The sequence below is a fragment of the Peromyscus leucopus genome, chromosome 19 (genome assembly GCF_004664715.2).
Source record: "Peromyscus leucopus breed LL Stock chromosome 19, UCI_PerLeu_2.1, whole genome shotgun sequence".
NCBI lineage: Eukaryota > Metazoa > Chordata > Mammalia > Rodentia > Cricetidae > Peromyscus > Peromyscus leucopus.
Genome location: NC_051079.1, coordinates 83,417,883 through 83,428,031, shown reverse-complemented (window position 1 = coordinate 83,428,031; position 10,149 = coordinate 83,417,883).

Genomic DNA, 10,149 nt, shown 5'->3' with positions numbered 1-10,149 from the left:
TAAACGTACTTCTCTGAAGATGCCCGTCTGAGGACCAGATAACATTTTCCATCTCAGAGAGTCACCGTAGGGCCTTCCACAGTGGGTCTCCAATGTCCTACTTTCTTCTAAGCTCTCAAGGAGGCAGTAGTAACATTGACCTCATACTAATTCCTGGCAGCTGCATTGTGAACACACCTTCATAAAGCAGGACTGATTCCCATCCTCTTCATACATTCATCTTTAATCTGATACATGTAACCACACAAGCCTAGCTATCATGGAGCTAGCCTAACTTCAATTCCCTTCCCATTCCCATTGATAATCTGATACACTGGGCGTGCCATTGAATTTTATGGATGTTTTGAGTATAAAGTATTAAGCATGTTTGACCCAGAATTATATGTGAATGTTCCTGTACTCCCTAGGGAAGAAAATGGCTACGTTATTTAAAATATCACTCTTTCAAGTTCCTTTGAAATCCAGCATTATGGGCTACTTCTTCCCCAGGCCTTCTCCTCCTCATTTTTGTGTGGAAATAATTATTACCCTTTGGAATTTTCTTTTAACAGTAAAGTTGAAGTTGGATTTTCACAAAATGTTAAGAAAATTCTAAAAGCTTGCCAATGTATGAAGAGTATGACTTTTAACATGTGATTCTGGATAAAGGATATAATTCTGTGTAGGATGGTGTAGCTTTATTCGAATGAAATGGTGGGGCTGTCATTAGAAATAAGTGTGGGATTTCTTCATAGAAATCCGAGCCTATACCAGCAGGTTTACTTCTTCCAAATAGCCTCTGTATAAAAAAAAAGTTTCTTTAGAAAGGATGATGCATTTTGTTGGACACAGATAGAGTCTTCAGACTAATTCTGTCAATCACTCAGTAAACATTTGCTGGGTGAACGAACTTGCAGCAAGCACATTTATTTATGTCTGATGCTTTTACTTTTGTTGGGTGGAAGGATGAATGATGTGAGCACACAGATGTTCCCTGAAACATCTGGGTAATTCTAGCATGTATGCATTGAATTAAATATTATTTAATTCTTTTCAAAAAGAATTACTAGAGGAGAGATGGGAAGAATTGGAAAATAAGAAATACTGACACTTGTCTGGTTTTATTTATGCAGTTATATAAAAATGCTATCCTGAATTGAATTTAAAAGGGCCCAAGAACCAGGCAAGAGAGTCTTGAAAATGATTATATGGACAAGAAATATGTGAAAAATAAAGATGAAGAAATGTCCAAACCTCAATCAGAGGGGATTGTGCCTTCGTACTGTGATATAGCACCCCTCGTCAAAATAAGATACAAGGAAGCTTCTGGGAAAATCTCATATCATAATGTGTGAACAAATCATCAGGATGCATTTAAAAGAACATGAGCACTGACTGATAAACATATTGTATCTGTCTTTTATAACTGCATAATAAATTAAAATGAAGCATCTTGAAAACATGTCATAAACATGACAATAAGTCATACATTTTAAAGAAAGTATTTTTCTACCTGCTCCCTGGGGAAAAAAAATGTCATAAGAGAGTCATTTTAAAATTTTGTGACTCTACCTAATGTCTGAGCTAAAGGAGAGGAGTATTCCCTTGTCTGCATCTGCATTCTGTCTGCTGCTGTGACTTGTGACTTCAATTGACCTGCACAGAGAGCTGGCCTTAGAGAGACCTACTTTGGAACATGGGGGTGGCGTAGGGGGAATGTTTTGGTAATCTGCTCAGGTGGTTGTGAATAGCCCTCTTTGTTACTAAGCCAGAACTCCAAGGGCAGTAGCTCCTCAAAGGTTAATTGCAATGTGAACCTGAAACCACGGTGATGAACTTGCTGTGCCCTGGACAAGGCAGTGGGGGAGATTGAAAGGGCAGACAGTGTTCTGGGTGGGTGAAGAAAGTTTGGAGGCTCTGGCTTTCTGCATACCATGCCCTGAGAGCTGTTGTTTTAACCTAGAATTTCCACGCCACTGCTTGGAGGGCAAATAGAGAAGAGATCGAATCTTAAAACCCGTGTCTTGACAAACTCAGCCGGCATTTCTCTATGTAATAGTACATGTTAAAGTTGGTGCCAGAATTGACATAGGAAGGTAAATAACTTAGAAAAACAAAGACTAACTTGTAAAAGAATCGATGTGTCAGGTGTCCACTTCTCAGTCTAAGGACTACTACAAACCTCCCCATGCTGTCAAAGAATGTGTCCCATGTACACACTGGGATTTTAGTCAGCTCTAGAGGAAAATGAAGTCATGGTATTTTCAGAAAACGGAACTAGAAATTATCATGTTAAACAAAATCAGTCAATCTTAGACAAATACTGCATGTTTTCTCTCACATGTGGAATTCATACTGAAATATATGTGTAAGTTACACACACACACACACACACACACACACACACACACACATGTATATGTGACACAAAAGTAGGAAAGAGACTATGAGAGTGTAGGAAGAGAACTAACGGGAGAAAGGATGGAGGAATGTGGGGGTAATGGACCTTATGAGAATAGAAGCGACCATGCAGGGAGAGGAAGGAACCAGCCAGAGGTAAGGAGAGGTGACAGGAGGAAGCAGTGTGGGCATAAATAAGAAAAAATTGTAAGTGTGTGTGTGTGTGTGTGTGTGTGTGTGTGTGTGTGCATGTGTGTATGTGTGTGTGCATGGTTGTATATATGCACATGTGAAATAATCACAGTGGAGTCCATCACTTCAGATGATAACCACAAAAGTAACAAAATCTCCCGAAATAATAAGCTCCCCTGTAATCAAGACAGCATGTTTCTGCTTTTGGGATGGGCAGAGAACAAAACTGAGCAGTCTGCAGACAGAGCCTTAGGTGCGTGGGAAAATAAATTCAAGCCAATGTTCCCATGTAACTCCACAGGGAACAGAGTCTTCTCAGCACACCATCAGACACCACTGGTTATCTGTCTTCAGAAAACCTGAACCGTGTTCTGTCCCTAACATGAAAACAGACAGACGCTGATGGAGAACAGATGACATTTAAAAGCTATAATTATAAAACTTTCCCCAAAGCCTCTGAGGAAACATTTTTTTATATAACTGAAGTTCTTCGACATTCTTTAGAGAGATAACAAAGGCATTAGCCAGAACATATGTTAAAGTCAGAGAAGATACACTGGGTTTCATTACAATTAAAAACAACCATTCTTAGCTGGGCGGAGGTGGTGCATACCTTTAATCCCAGCACTTGGGAGGTAGAGGCAGGCAGATCTCTGTGAGTTCAAGGCCAGCCTGGTAGGACAGGCTCCAAAGCTACACAGAGAAACCCTGTCTCAAAAAATCAAAAAAAAAAAAAATTCTTTAAAGACTGCCAATGAATAAAAATGTAAATTATAGATTAGGTGAAATATTATAATGTATAAATAATAAAAGATTTGAAAGCATGCAGAATTTTACCAATGAAAAAGAAAATCACTGACCAATTTTAAATTGTCAAAAATGAGATGTATACTTAAACACACACACACACACACACACACACACACACACCCATGATGGATAGCTATGAAGAAAGTACAGATTAAGCCCAGGATAAGATACTACCATATATAAAGCACCCAGACGGCTCGAGTATAAAGGACTTCCCACTCCAAAAGAGGAGAGCTGCGGCGTGGGAGGGCAGCGGCAGCCTTGTGAAATGGTACAACCACTAAGAAACACTGGATGGTCGTTTCTGATAACATTTGTTCAGGTTGTTTCTGTTGCTGTCCTAAACACCCCGACGAAAAGCAGAGGTTGGAGGATTTATGTTAGCTGGAAGTCTCAGGTTAGAGTCTACCATGGCGCAGATGTCAAGACAGCAAGACCTGACAGGCTCTGCTCCCATCCACAGCAGAACGCATGCGCGCCTCCTGCCCGCTCATGTTCTCTGCTCTTCGGCCATCCGCACTGAGCAGCCCTCACCACCTGAATTAACGAATCAAAAAACTTCCCCACAGGCCAACCTGATCTCTAGACATCCCTCATTGAGACTCCCTTCCCAGGTAATTCTAGATTATGTCCAGTTGGGGAGTAAAATTAATCGTCACATTAGACAAACAGCTACCTCATGATCCTGTAATTCTGTGCTATTCTTACACATATGAAAATATATGCATAACCATGATAGTTTTGCTTCTTTACCCATATTAACAAATGATACTAATGATCTAAATGCCAATCAATGCAGAGAAAAAGGGAATTACATTAGGCTCATCCAATGACACGATCCTGAGCACCAGGAAGAAATGAGCTAGCGATACTTGAAATGTGGATGGATATAAAAAGTATGCAGTATATTTATGAAGTTCAGAAGCATAAAAGCTACTGTATAGGATGAGAACTCCAGGTTTAGGGAGGGAATCTACTAAGAAATAAGACGATTTGAAAGTTGATAGTAATTCTCTATGATTGACTGGGTACGGGTTTCATGGTATATAGAGAACTTAAGATCTGAGCATTTTACTATATGTAATTATATCTCAACAGAAATTATAAAAATGCAAGCTCTTCTTATCACCACAGCACTTATGAATATTTTGTTGGTTTATTAAATGAGGCGTTCAATCAAATATGCATTTTGATTGCATCATGAATATGAAGCATGCTGATTACCAATTCATATTCATTTGAAGCCTACAGGCGAACACCAAACCACCTCGTGTGACAGGAAGATGGACTTACCCAACCCTCCGAGTCTTCAATCTCTTGTCTATTAACATGGTGATTACTTTTAATGACTTTGTTCTCCTTAATGTAATCAGACAAGAAACTTTAGATGGAAGATGTATAAAGTATTCTAACTCCTGCCAGGAAAAGAATCCAAGTTGTTAATCAACTCCTATGTGTCTTCTTCTTCAGGATGAGAAGCTTTTCTTGCAGCCCTACTTAACCAACAAGCCACCTTGTCCAGAAGGGACCATGCTTGTTTTCAGTCCCTCTCCCTAGGAACCAAGCCCTTGACCCAGAGGCCACAGGACCACCCACACTATTACCATCTATGCAAACTCGTCTCTGTGGTGGTATTGTGTTCCCCAAAATATTGTGTACTCTAATAAATTTATCTGGGGTCAGAGAACAGACAGCCACTAGATACAAAGGCTAGAAAATGGTGGCACTCACACCTTTAATCCTAGCATTCCAGAGATAGAAATCCCTCTGGATCTCTGTGAGTTCAAGGCCACATTGGAAATTGCCAAGCATGGTGACACGCCTTTAATCCCAGAAAACCAGCCTTTAATCCCAGGGAGTGGTAGTAGAAAGCAAAAAGATATATAAGGCGTGAGGACCAGAAACTAGAAGCATTTGGCTGGTTAAGCATTTGGCTGGTTAAGCATGTGGCTGGTTAAGCATTCAGGCTTTTGAGCAGTAATTCAGCTGAAACCCATTCCAGATGAGGACTCAGAGGCCTCCAGTCTGAAGAGACAAGACCAGCTGAGGATCTGGTGAGGTGAGATAGCTGTGGCTTATTCTGTCTCTCTGACCTTCCAGTATTCACCCCAATAACTGGCCTCGGGTTTGATTTTATTAATAAGAACTTTTAAGATTCCTGCTACACGTCTCTCTCTTCCTTTTAAAATATCACCTCAAATGACAGTAATACTATAAATAGGATGAAGTCTCATAGTTCATTCTCACTTATGAAAAACTAAGCATGAAAAGCAGAGATTGGGAAGGAAGGTGGTAACATCATCATTGAATTGCCCTAAAGAGAAAATTATAGAAGCTCATGGCATTGAAGTTCATTCATCATTAAATGAAGAATTTTGATGAATGAATCATCTGTGGTACACTTAATGGAAATCTTCCCTGGGTCCTGAGGCCTCTCTAAATTAACTTCTACATGATTTTCCAAATCTACACAGCCTGCACTCCAATATTTGAGATTTTTTTTTTCCAGCATTAGAGATGTCACATGTGGTCTTCAGCATGCTAGATCAGCACGCTACCACGGAACTACATCTGCAGACCTTCACTGTAGTGTGTGAGACAGCGAAGAACCAATTGCTGAAATCTTTGATCTGAAACAACCATCTTGGCTAGGAAAGGGGTTGGGTATTTTGGATAGAGTGAATGAGAGCTAGAGAAGAAAACAGTACAGGATTATGTTGGATCTGGTTCACAGTCAAGTCCACAAGCCATACCATAGGCCCACTGGCAATAAAGTTCAAACTCAACTGAACTTTAAAAGAAGATCCTGAGTGTAGCCACCGGTGCACAAGCCTCATCAGGTCTCAGCTGCATGTGACCTTAGAGCCATGGTATGGTGTCTATCTAGCAGGCCACATTTGTTGAATGAAAAAATTATGTGAAAATCAGATCATGGCTATTACCCGTTTATGTGAATTTGCTGTTTTGCTTTGTTGTACTGGGTGTTGTATTTCTGGTGACTTACAGGTTTATATTTTGGTGTATTAGAAACTTTCCATTTATTTGACAAATCTGTTCCATGTCTCAAGCTTTGATTAAAGAGGAGGGTTTTTTTATGTTGGTTTTTTTTTTTTTTTGGTTTTTTTGAGACAGGGTTTCTCTATGTAGCTTTGCGCCTTTCCTGGAACTCGCTTTGGAGACCAGGCTGGCCTCGAACTCACAGAGATCCGCCTGCCTCTGCCTCCCGAGTGCTGGGATTAAAGGCGTGCGCCACCACCGCCTGGCATTGTTGATGTTGTTTTTAATAGAAAAACAAGTTCCTTTGTTTTTATCTACCCAATGGTCACCCCTCTTCCATTTTCAAAGCAGACTGACTTGTCTATTGATTTTCCTGGCAATGATTATCAAGTTACAGTGTGTAACACAAGTTATAGAACACATTGTGCTTGATTCGGAAGCACACAATCATGGGTATTGATTGCCAAAGGAGCCTCTATGCAGAGTAACTACAGTGTCCCAATATTTCCAAGGGAAAGTAGTACATACCTACACTGCAGGGAACACTGTTTGTATAGTTCATGCTGAGTAGCAGAGAATTATCCTCAGATTAGAACCAAGTTTGGTATCAAGAAGGATTTGTGCTCCAGAATGAAGGTCTAGAACATGGTAGCATCAGAGTAATAAATAACTGGACATGCAACATCCTTACATATTCGCTTCCTCATTTGTCATAGGAGATTGGTTTGTACAATATAAATAAGGGCTGCTTGTTTTGAAGATTAGAGTTATATACAAGTAAAAGTATCATTTCTGTGACTGTCATCAGATTGGTGATAGGTCAAGATTCATCTGGACTCAGCTATTGGTTATTACCATCACCTAAGAATCCAAAATCTTCTCATGATGAAAACTTGCATAGTGTGTGATTGCTAATCTTCCATTCATTGTAAATGCTTGTTACCCTTAGGAATCCTGTGTGTGTGTGTGCACGTGTATGTGTGTGTGTGTGTGTGTGTGTGTGTGTGTTTGCACATGAACTGTTTTGAACTGCATAGAAAAGGGATCAAGTAATCATATTTTTAGCTGTTATTCCTCTATGGATATTCCAAATTTGTCACAATTTTGGATGCTAGACTGACAACATTTTAGAATAGTATTTAAAACAAGCTTCTACCTTCATATTTATGCTTGAGTCTAAGAACATCTGTTTTTAATGTGTTCATTTTTGTATGACATTGCAATACGATGTTGCAATCTACAACGTTCACTCTTGAGTGTGGTGATATTGTGTTCCCCAAAATATTGTGCACCCTAATAAACTTATCTGGGGTCAGAGAACAGAACAGCCACTAGATACAGAGGCCAGAAAATGATGGCACACACCCCTTTAATCCTAGCATTCCAGAGGCAGAAATCCCTCTGGATCTTTGAGTTCAAAGCCACACTGGAAACAGCCAGGCATGGTGACTCATGCCTTTAATCCCAGGAAGTGATGGCAGAAAGCAGAAAGGTATATAAGGCGTGAGGACCAGGAACTAGAGGCTGGTTTAGCTTTTAGGCTTTTGAGCAGCACAGTTCAGCTGACAGCCATACAGATGAGGAAACAGGATCAGCTGAGGAATTGGCAAGGTGAGGAGGCTGTGGCTTGTTCTGTTTCTCTGATCGTCCAGCGTTCACCCCAATACCTGGCTCCAGGTTTGTTCTTATTAATAAGAACTTTTAAGATCCCTGTTACACTTGAGACTATACAAATAACACAAAAATTCACGTCTAAAATTCATTATATACAAGTATGAATTAACAAAGAAAAAAAATGAGTTTAGAAAAAAGAAAAGTTGCCATGAAAATGCTATGTAGTTTTCTGTAGATCAGGGAGTCTATTATGAGACTGCGTCTCCTAATAATATCAGACACCACACCTGTGCACCAACACGACTCCATAAATATGAATACAGCAAGGACAAGATCAACAGAAAAGCCAGAGTGGATGGGGAAAGACCATGAGGTCTCAGGTCTACACAGAGAACTATAGGCAACTAAGGAATACTGAGAAATAGTCTACCCTGAGAAAGAGCATGCCAATTGGTTATCCAATACCAGATGGCCAGCCCTGAAAACATACATTCAAGTCACATTATACAGACTGAGAAGGTTATATTTAGAAATATATATGTACACACACACACACACACACACACACACACACACACACACACACACACACTAGCAATTAATGGGGAAGAAAAGAGGCCATGAATTTGAAAGAGAGAAAGGAGAGATACACTGGAGGCTTGAAGGGAGGAAAAGGAGGGGAGAAATTATGTGTGTTTGTCATATTAACCCACTTCATATAAGGACAACTAGTTCCTCTCTTCTATTAATGGTGAAAGTTACACTCAAAAGAACAAAGCCAGCATGAGGAACAACTCACAGTCATTGTTACTAACATACACAGTGTGTCAGAAACAGAACTAGATCCGTGTTCCCTGAGAAGACACAAGATTCCGACAAGACATGGGAGGTGACTTCCTTCTCTCTCCTCCCTCCCTCTATTCCCCAACTCATGCTTTTGTGGTATCGCCATCGACATACAACACCAACTCCACTCTAGGAAATACGCTGCAATGGGAAGTAGGCAGCTGCCTTTCGATCGAGAACAAAGACGCCTCCCGAGAGTCCTGGTGATCACTCTCACGTTTTGCTCCAGAACTATTTATAGCAATCGGCCTTTGACAGTGATTCCTGACTCATGCACAGAGCTTTTGAATCCAAAGTCCGTAGCAACCACACCTGTGCCTTTGATTTACCTAAGCGGCGAGCACAGGGTATGTGCAACCTGTCTCGCATGTCACGTTGATCTCCTGCTGAAAGGCTATCCTGTTGGTTTCATTGGCTCAGGGCCAAGTCCCCCATCCTGCAGGTTGTACTGAGCACAGCTGACCACTACCCAGACTCCTCTTCCATCACTTCCTCTCCAGTCTCCCCTCAGGTCTAACCGAGCTGTGTCGGTCCACGAGGCATGCTGCAATCCCCGAGCCCAGCCCTGTCTTCTCTTCCACCTACAAACTCCACTGTGTTAGGAATCACCATGACCTTTCACTGCCAGCTACCTGGACAAATGACCAGTGTGTTAGGCCTGCATTCTGCCAGCTTTGTAATGATGCCTGGTGGTGGTGTCTGCATTTTGTTTCTTAGGGAAAGATCTCATTAGCCACTTCTTCTCAATCCCTAGCACTTTGATTCTCTGGTGGAGCAAGAAGGAGCTCAAAACATTGTCTATAAATTAGTTTTCATTACTCAATGAGAAAATATTGGTTAATAAATGATGTTATCTTTTAGGCTCTCCCAAACATAATTTTTTACTGATTTTTTTCTACAAGTTAGAAAGTAAGCTAAGTAATAAAGATTGATGTAAAAAATATTATTGTTTCTAAGAAGCCATCCAGCATTAATTCAGTGCTTTCTCACTTGGGAGAGAATCGGTCTGGAAGGTCGAGAATCTTCATTTAAACATTGATACTTAGGAGACTGATGAAAAGAAACTGATTTGTTTCACAGAGATATTTAACTTTGTTCAAACAAGGAGGGCATTTCAGCTAAAATCTCTGGCATTCTAATATCCAAGATATTTTTAGTAACTAAAACATACCTGAAGGACTTTAGGTCAACATAGTACACAAAGTTTCACATCTGTATTTATCATAACAGCATAGTTATGGAATCAAAACAGCCTAGGATTTTGTCAACAGATGAATGAATATAGAAAAGAGGACACACATACACTCATAC